Source organism: Pezoporus wallicus, unplaced genomic scaffold (assembly GCF_028554395.1).
Source record: "Pezoporus wallicus isolate ANWC-B61680 ecotype Strahan unplaced genomic scaffold, APGP_CSIRO_Pwel_v1 contig_8723, whole genome shotgun sequence".
NCBI lineage: Eukaryota > Metazoa > Chordata > Aves > Psittaciformes > Psittacidae > Pezoporus > Pezoporus wallicus.
In genome coordinates this window covers 453,592-467,988 of record NW_026635404.1, presented here as the reverse complement: position 1 = coordinate 467,988, position 14,397 = coordinate 453,592, and the positions used below count along the sequence as shown (strand labels likewise).

Genomic DNA, 14,397 nt, shown 5'->3' with positions numbered 1-14,397 from the left:
TGCACACTATAAATGGTGAAGCCTTTGTTTTTGTTTTCGTTTTTTCTGATCAAGCTTAGGATACTGCATTGCAGAACAAGTTATCTCACTTTTCCTGGCTTGGGGAAGGGAGAAGCTAAAGCAAACCCTGTGTTAAGAACCCAGAAACCTGGATGCTGTCTATTCCTGTGGAGGCTACTGGTAGTCCAGCCTCTTCCATCTCCACCAGCTCCTTGCCCTGCTCCTGCCTTCATGTACCTTTAATGCCTCTCCCGTTGTCCTTTCATCACAGCTTACTTTCCATGTGAGAGGCAAGAGAGTCTGGACCCTTTCCTTTTTCCTTTCCCTGCTATTGTCTGTGATCCTGGCAGTCACAAACCCTAAACATCAGTTCCAGTGCAGTGCACCATGAACAACCAACATTTCCTTGGCAGACAGGATTTTTGGCACACAGGGCACTGTCAGGAAACACTGATAGTGCCTCTAAGTTGTGCCACACAAGATCCTCTCAGCTGCTTCCACCCCTGCTCCTGGGGGAAAGACTGTCCCTTCAGGCACTGCATGGCACGAACATCCTTCTCAACACATCACCTCTATTCCTTTCTTACATATTGTACCTTGCTTCTGGCCTTCCTACTGGCTAAAGAGACAGTATATTCTGGAGAAGAAGAGAAGGGGGGAATTGTTAAGCACTTTTTCCTTTATTCAGACCATGGCCTGAACAGCACAGGCACAGTGGGCATGTGCAGCTGTGGTTTCTCGTGCACTCTATCAGCCATCTTAACTCGATTATTCTGATGCATTAAGCCTTGCCTCTAGTTTGGGTGAAGGACACACGCACGATATCAAGTTATGTTGTAGACAAGCCCACCAAATGTCTGCCTAAGATGATGTGCTCATAGAACCCACAGTTCTCTGCTTCCAAATAACTTCTGTCCCTTCTTTTCAGGGAGACCACCCTGCCTTGGAGGATTTTCTGAGGAGCCTCTCAGCCTGCAGGGCTGTGTCTACAGAGCATCAACCACAGGTTACCAGTAACTGAGGGCTGTTTAGTTAATTTGGAAATCCTTTTGGCCATATCAACTTACAAATTTGCATCCAGTGCTGCAACTCTGCCTGTCTGAAGCGTTCACTGCCAGGCACCCCAGGTGACTCCAGGCTGCAGGAGCTCTTGATGCAGACCAGTGTGGAGGGAATGAGAAGCACTTTAACAGCAACTGAGGAGTGAAGCGTAGCTGGCACTAAAAGGAAAGAAGAAGCAGGCTCAGGAGCAGAGACCAAGGCATGTATTGATGTTGAGAACTTCTGACAGTCTACAGCTTGGCGCCTGTATCTACTGAACATTGGTGCAAAGTGCTAGTGCTCAGAATCAGACGCCCAACTTTGTTCATCCCTCCTCATCCCCCTGCAGCCTTGCTTTTGCCTGGTGGCATGCATTTGTCTACCACCGCAGACAGGTCTCTCATGGGAGCCAGCTTTTCCAAACCCACCTATGAGCTAACTGCTCCTCTAGATGGCCCCAAGAATCTCTAGCCCCACCTGCAGGCATCTCCAAGAGCTTCAGGTGAGGCTGGTAGGGTCTAGATGACACCCAGGCACCAACAAGTACCGCTGTTATCTGTAATGGTTTGTACAAGCATAAACTTCTGAGGCACTCTGAAATCCTACTTTATAGACCTTGCACTATCCTTTGCCCCACAGTTCCTCCATCATGGAAACTTGAGGATGGGTGATCAGAATGAAGGAATGCAGCCAGCAAAGCAAGCCAGGCATATGGAAGAGGAAAGGTATCAGGCTTGAGGAGGATTGAGCAGTGTCTTCTGGCTACACTGGTAAGTATAAAGCCTGGATAGCTTTTCTATTGACCTCTATAAAACCACTGTCATAAAGGACAGGGTTTCCTTGGGAAAGGACAGAAAAGTCACTGAAGAAGCAGCTCTTGCATGACGGGTATGACTCTGTCTCTTCTGACCTACCATAGCCTTTCTCAGACTATTTTGAAAAGTCAGCTATTTCTTCAGGTAGCTTCCTCTGTGTTTTGCTTGCATGTAGTTACACAGCCTCTGGATTTGTGTAGCTTTCATGGATGTGGTTGAAAATGAAGCAGGCAGCCACGTGCCCTAAGCTCAGAGACAGATACACATCAGGCAGGACTTGCCGTAAGCATGGGCAGTGCTGATGGGTTGAGGTTCAGCCTGATAACCCCAGCAAATTCCCAGCTCCCTCCTGGACCCCTCCTCCTGGGCTCTGAGGTCCCACAAATCCACCCATCAGCCTTCCCAAGAGTCATTCCCGGGGGAGGAGACAGGGCCACAGAGAGCTCTGGAAGTGGGCCATGCCAGGAGGACCAGCCTGTCATGTGTGTCCCTTGTCCTCAGTGTCAGGAGCTCAGAATAGCCCTGCTCTCACAAGACTCCTGCACAGGGTCATGCCTGTTTGTGGAGATGATCCGTTTCCACTAATAGCGCTCCAAGACATTCCTTGGCGGGTAGGTTGCCTTCTATATCTCAGCACAACGTGCTGCCATGCAGGAGCTGGACAACTGTGGTGTGTCCTAAGATGGCAGATGCTATTCTTACCCCTGGGAGACTTGCTCGGGCACAGCTCCTTCCTGAGCGGAAAGGTTAAAAACCAGAAGCAGGCATGAGGGTGCTCTCTCTGGTAAGAGACAGATCAAGAGCACCTGGGTGCTCACCGTGCCCCCCATTGGACATGCTGTCCCAAGGGGAACACAGCAGCTGCCCAGGTCCTTCCAGCAGTCAGCCAGGGCCCACTTTGGGGTGGATGGAGGCATCCCTTCTCTTGAAAAACAGTGAATGTAAAAGGTGAGCTTTGCCATAGCTCTGATCATGCACGATTTTACAGCTGTCTCCTCTTGAGTCCCTGTCTGGGTGAGGAGGAAGGCAGAGGCAGGGCTTGCTCCATGGTTCATCAGCCCTGCAGAAGGACATGGCTCTTCCTTTGCTCCGGCTGTGCTTTCACACTGCAGGGAGACATTTGTGCTGTACACCAGAGATCCCTCAAGGGCCACTGGAGCATCAGGGCTGCAGAAGCAGCCCCGCCCAGACCGGTGGCCGCCACAGGGTGGTTATGGAGACCCAGCTCTGCCTGCAGCCTGGCTCCACAAGCCCTTGGGAGAGCTCGGTAGAGCCGGAGTCACTGCCTGATGCGGTCACCAGCAGCAATCAGGCTGAGGAAATGGAGGCCCAGAGACATCAGCTGGGCCGGAGGCTGTGCCTTTCGCCTCAGCACTTGCACTGCGGCTCAGAGGACACGGCCCCTCCAGCTTTATTCTCAGCTTGGTCTTGTCACCTGGCACTGAAGGGACAGACAAGTGCTTTTAGGGATCCTTGGCAGAAACACGGTGGCTTCATTCCCACAGCACCGGCGGCAGGACTGCAGCAGCTCCTGTCAGTCCCACGGAGCCCAGCCGGGCCCGAGGCCCCATTGCCAGGGGGTGGCACCATGGAGCCGCCGAGGTGGAGCCTCCTCTGTGGGTGCGTGGTCGCTGCAGGCCGGCAGTCAGGCGGGCGGCTTAAACCCCAGCCTGCTGGGTCAGGCAGTCTCGTGTGCTCTCCACTGGGACAGGACAAAGACAGCTGGAATGGGCCCTGGAACTGCTAGGGACATAGTTCTGAGCGAAAAGACCCTGAGCTGACAGGAGCAGCCACTGGTAGTGTGCCCTTTGGGAAAGGTGGTATCTAAGAACTTTGCAGGGCATAGTGAGACCAGACTTAAAAGTAGCTCTGGAAAATTGGAGTAAGTATCCTCTGATTTTCAGAAGGAAATTTAATGAAGGTAAACAAAGTACTTTTGGAGGATGAAATCAGACGGGGAAATGCATGGGCTTTGTCATCTGAGAGCAGGAGAAAAGGAATCAAGGGCACCATTTTATCCAGCTCAACAATATCAAACCGTTGCAAAAATGGTTCACCTCATTACTGCACATATTGGTATAAGTATCCTTTCTATACTGCTGGATGTGAATGTTTGCTTTCCTCAGCAATGGCTAATCTCAGTGGTAGTCCACAGTATCCCTAATAGAGCTTAATTTGTAGACTTCTTCTGAAAAATAAATGTCATTTTAAGAGTAAGGAGGAAAGAAGCCAGAATGACAAATATGAAAATTGTGACGTAGAAAAAAAGGTATGGATAGAGCTTCATATTTTAAGTTACGAGACAATAAATGTTAAGACTGGGTATAGGAGTATGAAAATATTTTTTTTCAAATGAAAAAGATTTTCAGTAAGGAACATAGAATGTTATATTGCCAGGACTGTAACTGTTTCATTTGAAGTGAAAAGGACTTGGAGTAAATATTAAGGAAATATTTGAATGAGAAAAAGTGTATGGTAGAATAGAAGATGTATAATAGTTCATCATCTCCTTTACTCTGTGCTTTTAAGTCTCTGTTTTAGACATGCATCTCTGATAGGCTGTCTAGATATGGATGGTATCATATGCGCTTTTATAGAAAAATAGCAAGTGTATCAACAGCTTTCATGCAACTGAAACTGTGATGCTCATCATGTCTATTTTTATGTTTAATTTCATAGTCAGCTACTGATCTTGCCTAGGAAAGGTGCTAAGGTGCTAGAATTTCTGAGAAGGTGTATATACCCCACTTTGCCTCATACCCAGCAAACTTATGTAGATGTGTTAATACCTGAAATTTTATTTTTATCTATTAAAAGCTCCTTTTCCCAGTTGGAAAGAGTTCCCATTTTAAGGTTCTGTTTATTTGCTTCCCTGAACAACAAGTTTTGTTTGGGGAATACTCGCTAAGATGAGTATTTGATTTATAAATTTATATGTAATTAAACTTTAAAAATGGACTAATTAAAATTATTTCTTAATTCATTAATATATCAATTTAATAATGTAAAGTAATTTAATTGAATTTAACTGATTTAAATTTATATTTAGTATGTACTTTAGGTTATATATATAGGGTAAATAATCTGCCTTTAATTTAAGACACAGTGTAATCACCCTTTAAATATGAGAACTCTTGTTATGACACTGTTTTTAAGAATTCTTTAACTTGTAAAAAAATACCTCTCTAGTGATGCAATATGAATTTTAGCAATGTGGTAACCTAAACAGGGTACATCTCATATAGCTGGAACATAAAGGAAAAAAAGTTGTATTGTCAGGTTTTCTTTCATGCTGAATTAACAGCACTCCTCTCTTGAGGAGGCCGTAAATTATGATGAATTACCAGGATGCAAATAGCATACCAGGGGGAGGAAAACCAAGGATTCCTTCCTCTTGGTTATTTATTGCCATAACATATTGCTCCAAAGTGGCTGTAAAAGACAGAACTGAAGAGAAAGTTTAAATTGGAAACATTGCATATGTTCAACAGAACTGCTGCCCCATGGCAGAGGATCTCAGATCCTCTATGAACTCCTAGACTAGAGGGACATTGTTACCTCCTCAGCTAGCTATTCCAGGCTATCTGGTGGCATGTCACCATCACTGTCTCCTGCTGGAGCTGTTCTGCCTTACACAACTGATTTGCCCTTCAGGAGGAGCAGGGACTTGTATCTTTCCCTTGCCATCTCAGAAGGATGCAGAGAGAAATTAAGGAAACACTTATGCTGACACCAAGGAAATCTGTCTGCTGATTTTACATAGGAGGCTGTGGTAGAGTCTCTAAAGTGACAGGAGCCATAGTGTTTGGAAAAAAAAAATGTCCCTTGAAATACTACAAGAAGAAAATCCTGTTGTAGTATAAATATGTACTGGAGATTAACTGTAGCATAGTCTAACTTGGCATCTGCGAGATTCTCTCTTCAGTTAAATCGCTATTTTTACTTCCTCAGATATGTGACGATATAAGAATTTGGATAAAGTGCAAAGAAGATATATTATTTCTAACAGTCTAAGATAATAATAAAGTGAATTCAATTGCATACAAGAATGTTTGCTTTCTATGAGTTAGCCTTTGTAGAGTATGACAGTAAACTGCCATATGTCCAGGGAAGAGTTCATGGGTTCAAAAAATGTTAGGAGAAATTAATCAGCTAAAAATCCATCATGAGCTTTTAAATACTCAGGTATGGTGTCCTGCCCGCCGTACAATACAAATTACTGAGTATTTAGAGAAGTGCTGCTCTACGTTGCCTTAGGCAAGAAGACACTCCTTCCTGGGCATCACTTTCAAAGACATGGACCTTTGATCTCATAAGTGCAGTTTATTTTAGGTTATGCTACAGTTGCCTGCAGGGATTAATGTCATGCTTCCTCCTTACTTTCTTTTCCTTCCCCTTCCTTCCTCCTCTTCCGACAGCTTGCTCTTTCAATTACCTTTTTCCACCCAAGTGGTCACACAGCTTGCCCACCCCACTCACCTGCTGTGTAACAGGAGACCCTCAGCTGCTTTGATGGGTGATAGACAGGGCATCCTGAATGTCATCTCCTTGGCCAGAATTTACTGCCCAGATCTTTTCCACTGATGTTAGCTGTGGAGACAGAAGGAGTGTGAGTAATGGGCACCTATGGTGGGTGCACATTTGAAAGCTGCCCATCCTCTAATCCCGGGCTGTGGGTATTATTTGACTCTCATGTTCAGTTAACTCATGCTGAGAACTTCCAAGAATACACTGTGAGAAACTACTTAGAGACAAATTAGTCATCGAAATTCCCCCTGGGATGGATGCACTCACTTTCCTTGACATGCAGTGAAGGTAAATCCCAACTGTGTTAAGATCTGCAGACTTAGTTTCTGAATAGAGCAGAAGGGACAGGGGATAGCAAGGCTATTATAGCCCTGGTCTGGCTAGCCAGTGACATCAGCTTGTCTTCCCAAGTGCTCACATGTAGACCCTGCATTTTTGCTTACATTTGCCATGGGTGGTGCACACTATTTAAAAACTAGCATGTTTCAAGTCTCGGTAGCTATGATCCTCAGTAGTTCTTCCTGGGACATCACTTACAGCTTCCAGCAATTCTCTCAGCCTATTCTTTCAGCCACATTTATCAGAAATGTTAGTTTAATGGCACATTTCCTAAGCAGTGACACATCAAAAATATGGACTGAGCACATTCTGCACACAATGTTGAAAGCATGCACCTTTGCAAATCTACATTGAATTGATAAAGAAACTTTTAATATGGAAAATGTGCTCTTACCATCTCTAGAGTTCAGTGTCCAGCCACATCCTAGCAGAAGTGTAGGGATGAACAGTTTTGCTACAGAGCAGTGTTCTGACATTTCTGCTTGTCTTGTGCTAACATTCCTGTGAGCTCTCATTTTACACAGAGGCCAGCAGAGGCTGGGCATTCTTTGTCAGACTGTCCATGACAGCCTTAGAGAGAACTGATATGTCTAGATACGTCCTACCATAATGACAGCATGGCCAACAACAGCACTTGAAAGCTAAAAATCCTGCAACGAGCAAAATTATGAGGAAGTCAGGGAAATTCAGACTCCATCCTGTAACTTTGTTCTTTCTAGAAGAGTCATAAGTGTAGCTCTCTTCCACGGCATTTTTGTATCTCTCAGGTCTGTCACTATCTCGGCCTCTGCTGTTAGAGAGTGTTGGTGGTTTGGTTTTTGTAATTTTTTTTTTCACCTGGAAAGTGCTATATGTTAATGTACTTATTCCAGAATAGAAATGATGCCATATATTCTGGGGTTGATGCTATTCTACTCTGTATGAGTTATAGAATCTGGAAAGAAGCAGCATAACACCAGAAAGTGATCTTTTAGTAGCTAGGTGTCACATTGCCATACATGGTTTTCTTTCTGTCTGCAATACTTTACAAGTATCTGCATCATGCTCTAGTCTCCAGCCTGGGTTCCACTTTGCACTATTTCCTCAGCATCTGGTCTATGCAGATTTATGAATATGGATGGAATTAGAGCTTTTCCTCCTGAACAACAGCCACCTAAACACTTCAAGCACTGGTAAATGTATCCAGTTAGTCATTGGTAATCTCTGCAGCACAGATACTTTGTTCATGGAACTCAGATTGTACAGTGCTCCCTGTGGCTTCTGTAGAACACAGATAATCTGATCTATCTCTTCACCTGGGAATCTTGCCCTGTCTGGTAAGTGGGAGTTGAGTGCTCATCTCACCATAGGCTACAACGTAGACAATATGGAAAAAATCTTAAATTTGGAATATTGAGCTTCTCAACTAAAATTCGCAGGATGATGAAAGGAATCTTAAATATGCTGCTGGAGGTGTGATTTAACAGAAAAGGCTGTTAAAGCTGATCAAAGATCTTATTGCCTACTAGAGAACTATAAATTACCTAACTCAACAGAGCAACCTACAAATAAAAAAAAAGCACATACTTTCATATATGTATGTTTATGTGAATAAACTCTCTCCACTTTTGCAGGGGATAAGAATTTAATACCATTGGTGACAATCTTCAGGAAAAGCAGCATGGGAGAGATGGGCAAGCTCAGTGCAAAGGAGGGAACTACTTATTTTTTGGAAAGCACCCTCCATTTGGTGGGGAGATTCTATGGATCGGAATATTCTGTTTTGATATCCACCAACTGGATGCACCCCTGACAAAATGTCTATGAAATCCACGGCGTAGCTGGTCTAGAATGGCTGAATTGTTAAAGGACCTAATGAGAGTAACAAAGGTACTGAATGCTATTGTGAGGGTGACCTTGATGTGCTCTTTCAAAGACTTAGCTCAGCTACCTTCCTGTACTGGAATTCACTGCTGCCAAGGTTATAATTCATACCACACATACTGAGACCCAAGAAGGTGCCTTCTAGAACTTTACTGGTTGATTCCCAGATGGGCCAGCTGGGTTTGCTTCTCTCTGGGCAGAAGACCAATGGGCTTGAAAATGGAGGCTGGAGGCTTGCAATCATGCTTCTTTTCCTGATATTACAACTGGCCAGGAGGTCCAGGTCACTTTGGTCAGTGGTTGAAGGAGTGGAGGCCTGAAGGTGGTTCCATGACAGTGACATGGAGATACTACTCCTCTAATATCTTTCTAACTAGGTAGGTTATAAGGCTGCTGCTCCTGCTGCTCTAAGAAGCAGAGCAGGGAGTGAGGTTTCCATTGGGCCACAAACTCAAGTGCCTTTGATGGTGCTCGACTTTCACCACGCTCTTTCTCCCCAGCTCATGCTCACTGAACAAAACAGAATGGAAATCACATTGTGGGGACTTACAGAAAGTGGGATGGGATCGCTTTTCAGCAATCTTGGGTGGCATCACTCCAGCACTTTGCCCACACCATGTGTCTGTGCAGGACCATCTGTATCCAGGGATATCTCTCATTCTCTTTTAACTGTGCTGTGGTTTGCTTCTACTCCCAGTGAGTTCCAGACCCTATAGGGATGGAAACAGAAGTGGTAGGAAGTCAATGTCTGGATCCATCTCCCTCTTTGTTTTGCATCAGGGCATAGCTGCCTTTTTCAGCAGATACATGGTTCCCAAGGACATGTAGTGTCTCAGTTGCCCCATGCTTGGACAGAGGAAATTGGCCAGTTTTCTGTGGCCTAACTCACTGAGAACTGTGGAGCTAAATCTGTTTGGAGTCTGGATCTGGTAAGTCAAATTACAGATTACTCTTTGCAAGAAGCTGGAATGCCTAATAGGCCATGTAACAAAAATTAATCACTTGTGTGGGATTGATAATCCCTACGAACTAAAACAGATCCAAAGCAGTTGGTGTATATCCCAGAGCTTATTCCAAGATACCTATTTGAGTGTCCATATGACCAGGATTTTTAAATCTATGGAAGAAAAATCTTCAAGTTAGTTTGCCTGCAAATACGAATTAATATAATCTTTATCGTCCATAAAGAACATGTGGGGGAAAGGGTAAAAGTTTAGATCTTGTTTTCTTTTCTCCCTCCTTTTATCTCTCTTCTCTCTGTTGTTTTCTTCTCTTGTTTTCTTTTTTCTAGTCCCTCCAGATCTATTCCATAGGGTAAGGTTGGTTTCCTTTTGAAAACTGCTGATAGTTAATGCTCCATTTTTGTGAGCAGTGTGCATGCACCCAGTGCTGCAGTTTACGGTTTTCCCTCTATACCACTGTTTAATGTTACCTATTAAAATCACCAGGGGAGAAGCTTCAGCTTGATACTTAATTTAGTTGGTGTGAAAGAGAAAGTAGGCATGGGCTGAGACCCAAGCCAAGGGTTATGCAGTATGGATACAACCAGACAATTCTGGTGGTCACAAGCAGTGAAGGTTGGCTGCAAGGCACCCTGTACCATTTTGCCTGATACCAGAGACTGCACTCAAGAGCAGATTTATTTAGCATTACAGACGCAGTCTTTGTAGTTAAATATACATGCCTTCAAAGAAGCAAGCAGGTTTGTGAAGTAAGACTTCCCTTTACAAATACCTATGAAAGACTGTTGATTTTTCCTGTATCTTTTAATTTCATTATTATAATTTCTACTGATTTGTCCAGTATAGTCATCAGCCTCACCATACTGTATATCCCTTGATTTCCTCGTAAGCCGCTTTAATACCATGGGATTACATTGGTCATCTGCCAGTCCTGTGATATCGAAATGGATTTTTAAGTAGGAGCTTACACGCCATGTTTGGAAGCTTAGCAACTTCATTTTTGAGTTCTTCTAGCATTTTGGACATCTGTATTTGAGAAATAAGAAAGAAAGGGCTCTTTGCAATGAGACTACTAACCTGGTGACAAGGGTGTAAAATCAGCTTCATCATGGGAACAAGCCTTAAGCCCAGAAGTTGCAGAGGAATAGCTGCAAATTGCAAGGGAGAAAGGGAACATGGTCAGAATCATGCAGATTTGGTGGGATAGTATACACTACTAGAACATGGTGATAGGAGGATATGGATTGTTTAGGAACAATAGACAGGGAAGATGAGGACAACTTTATGTCAAAGTGCATCTTCCTTGTGCAAAGCTCCAGAGTGAATCTGTCAGAGACAGGAGGAAAATGAGGGATATTGTGATGTGATCTGTTATAGGCCACCCAACCAAGACAACGTAGTAAAGGAATATTTCTACAACTCTAGAAAGGCAGAAGTCCCCTCAGCCTTTGGGAGGATTTCAGCCTTTGGGAGGATTCCATCTGGACATCTGCTAGGAGGGCAACAGCACTGGGAAACTAATGCCCAAAGTTCTTAGACTGTGCTAATGACAATATCCTAGTGTAAATACTGGATGGGCAATGCTGAGTGTTGGAAGCAGGGTTAAATATGATCCTAGATGACAGCTCAGGCTGCAGCAACCACATGATGACTGAGTGAAGGATCTAGTGGAAAGCTGAGGAGGTAAGCAACAGAATTAACACTCTACAGTTCATAAGACTGGAATTTGTTGTATTCAGGGAACTGCTAGTTAGAACACATTTGGCAGCAGCTGTGAAAGAGAACACTGCTCAGGAGAGATCGTTAGGGTTTTAAGGAAAATTATGGACACCTCAGGAACAAACTACCTTGTTCTGCAGGAAGACTGGGATTTTGATCTTAGGAAGCAGCAAACTTCTTGAACTAAAACACAGAAGTGTATGAGAGGTTCAGGCAAGGACTGGTAACAAAAATAGGAATATAAAACAAGGCTTGGGCACTTGGAGACATTAAGCATAAGGGTTCTGAATGAATGATGCAGAAGGGAGTTCAAAGAAAATATCTTTCTACTGCTGAATGTGGAAGACCACCTACTGAGAGATGATACAGAAAGCACTTAAGTATGTAGCACATTTTCTGCATCAGTCTTTATAGACAAACTTGTCCCCAGGCATCTGCATCTTCCAGTGGAGCTTGAGAAGCAAAGGGGTAGCCAACAGTGAGTAAGTCCTAACCTGTTACCTAGTGAAGCTGGAATTACTAAGAGAAGCTGGATGTATTCATACCTATGGGGTGGGTTTGTCTCATTAAAGGATGTTAAAGGAGTTCACCCATGTAATTGCAAAGCCTATGTTTATCATTAATGAAAAATGATGACACACAAGGAAGGTCCCATATGACTAGAAAAAGGCTAATGTTATGCCCATTTTTTAAAAAAAGCAGTGAAACTGTAAGCTGCTCAGTTTCACTTTAGTTATTTGAAAGGTCACAAATACGTCGTTGGTATTTATTTCTAATGATGTGAAGGACTAGAAGATAACTGAAAACAGCCAACATGTATCTAACAGGGAAAGTAATCATACTTGATTAACCTGACTGGTTTCTATGATGAAGTGATTGTTTTCTTTATCAGTTCTCTTCTGGCAATCTTTGACCTGGACCTCTACTATGATATCATTAAAACTTAACCACTTCCCTTTGATTCCTTATTTGTATGTGCTTTAAAACACAATCATGTAGGATTTTGGGGGCTATTGTAACTCCTCAGAGGATGTTATATAACATATATTGCCACAGATCAATCCTTAAACAGCTTTATTTTTAACTATGTCCAAGTCTGTATTTAAACCAGGTAAGCCAACGCTGCTTTTCCTTTATACTCTAACTCATGAAGCATTTGTTGACAGTGTCTGCAAATACAGTTTTGGTACTACAATCTAAAATAACACTTGCCCATTTATGTGGAGTAGTAGTGGGGTCTCCTATTAGTGTCACATTAATTGCTCTAGCAGTCTACTAGTTATCTCAATAGCAGTTGGTGTTACTTAAGAAATGAGAAGAGACTTCTGAAGCGCCTGAAGCAGGAAACTTGAGGGACCTGAATTCCCTGAACAGCATGAGCATGGAAAAACATTAACAAAGGGCTTCAGTGCTGGACGTGCCAAGAGCTAAAAGGAATTCAGCTTGACAAGTTCCACTTCTCTTGAGTGTAGTCTACTTGGTATAAATTTGCTGTTCAACCAAAAAGGAAGACAAGGCAGTATATGTTCCCAACACCTTTCTCCAAGAATCTGTGCATGGCAGCTGGACATAGATGGAAATTTGGCAGACCTCTGTTCCTCTATAACAGATCATTTTGTGAAGGTTGTGTGACTGAATAAGATGTCAAATGCCCTCTACACTGCTGTTTTGCACTGGACAAGAATTAAAAATTACCATGCTAGTTCTATGGTAATGGGCAGCTCTTCTTCCTAATCTATGTGAAAATATTAGCCTTCTGAGAGATTCAACTATCTCTGTACCTTGTGTAGTAAGCTCTGGGTTTGGATTCCAGTCTGGGGCCCAAAATGTGGGTGCTGTAGTGCCAGAGCACCCTTAGAAGGGGCTCCTACAGCACAGGGCATCATCTGATGCTGTATATTACACTGGACACCAGACATTGTTTTTCTAACTCTTCCCTGTATCATTTGCTAAGCTATTTTAATGATTGAAATGTAAATGACCAGGAGAAGCATGTGTTTATACATGTGTTTAGATATGGAGAATCTGAAGAGGTTTAAGTCATTACAACATTTCCTAAAACTAGATCAGTTTGGACTACCAGCAAATCTCCTTTTCCCAATCCATGAGCATTATGTAGGACTGGCTGCTACCTCTAATGCTTTGGTACAAAGCTTTCTGGGACTGTGAATGTGTAAATATTATATTTTGATGGCAAGGCAGTGCTAGATTGAGGATTTCTCAATGCATAGTATCTAGAACTATATGCTGAGGTGATATGTGTGATTGTATGTATGAACATGGCAGGCTAAGCCACATTGTTTTGGAGAGTTAGAGGTAAGGAAAGGCTATTGGTGCCTCTGGAACTTCAGATTTGACAGAGGAAGCTGGTTATTTATGCAGATAATATAGGAGCAAACATAGGTCAAATGCAAATAATAAGAGTGTGAACAGTGAGAAAGCAGTTTCTGGGAAATCACTTTTTACATGAAATATGCACAAAACTATCTATGCAAGCACAAGCGTGTATTTTAATTTGATATCTCAGAAGTCAGCTCAGGATCCTATTCAGGAGCTGTGTTTCAAAGCAGAGTCTCCCATTACTTCTGTTCAGGCTTCCAACTCACTGTATTTCAAACTCTTTCAGCTATTGAGGGTGTCCCACACAGAAACCTCAGCTGTACTACATTTTGACTTCTACTTTTTAGAAAATACCACGGAAAAGTGTCTCAAGAACAATTATTTGCTGCTTTTTGACATACTTTTCCTGTTTTTCTCAATGCACATGTTTTCAAAGCATCACAAATGTTATCATCACCATTGCATGACTGAAAAGTTGTGGTATAAGCATACCCAGGAAACTCCCATGGGCCAATCAGCAAATCACTGAGAAAGCCAGCAAGAGGAATCATAAGTCCCTGCATCCAAGTTCTCTAAGTGCCTTGAGTAGTCTAGATTCTCTTCTTAACACTCTCGGCAAATTATTTATAGATGTATTCACACAGTAAGATATAAAAATGTTCTAATTATATCATTCAAATCAAATGAAAATTATGCCCTTATTTTGCCAGACAATGCTTTGCCAAAGAAGGTTTGCCAGAAATGTTTTGACCGAAGAAAGAAGGAGCATCTGCAGATGAGACACTATAAAA

The 14,397-nt window shown here is 43.0% G+C and overlaps 1 long non-coding RNA gene across 2 annotated transcripts in view; it reads right to left on the bottom strand.

Moving 5' to 3' along the window:
* Window positions 1-14,397, bottom strand: part of LOC130606721 (uncharacterized) — a 41,235-nt gene that overhangs the window by 22,864 nt on the left and 3,974 nt on the right. For both annotated transcript variants that reach the window (XR_008974039.1, XR_008974040.1), the window contains exons 2-4: window positions 9,136-9,295; window positions 6,336-7,372; window positions 1,068-1,220 (exon numbers count right to left, since the gene is read on the bottom strand). This is a non-coding gene — a long non-coding RNA (uncharacterized LOC130606721). The remainder of the gene's footprint in view (window positions 1-1,067; window positions 1,221-6,335; window positions 7,373-9,135; window positions 9,296-14,397) is intronic.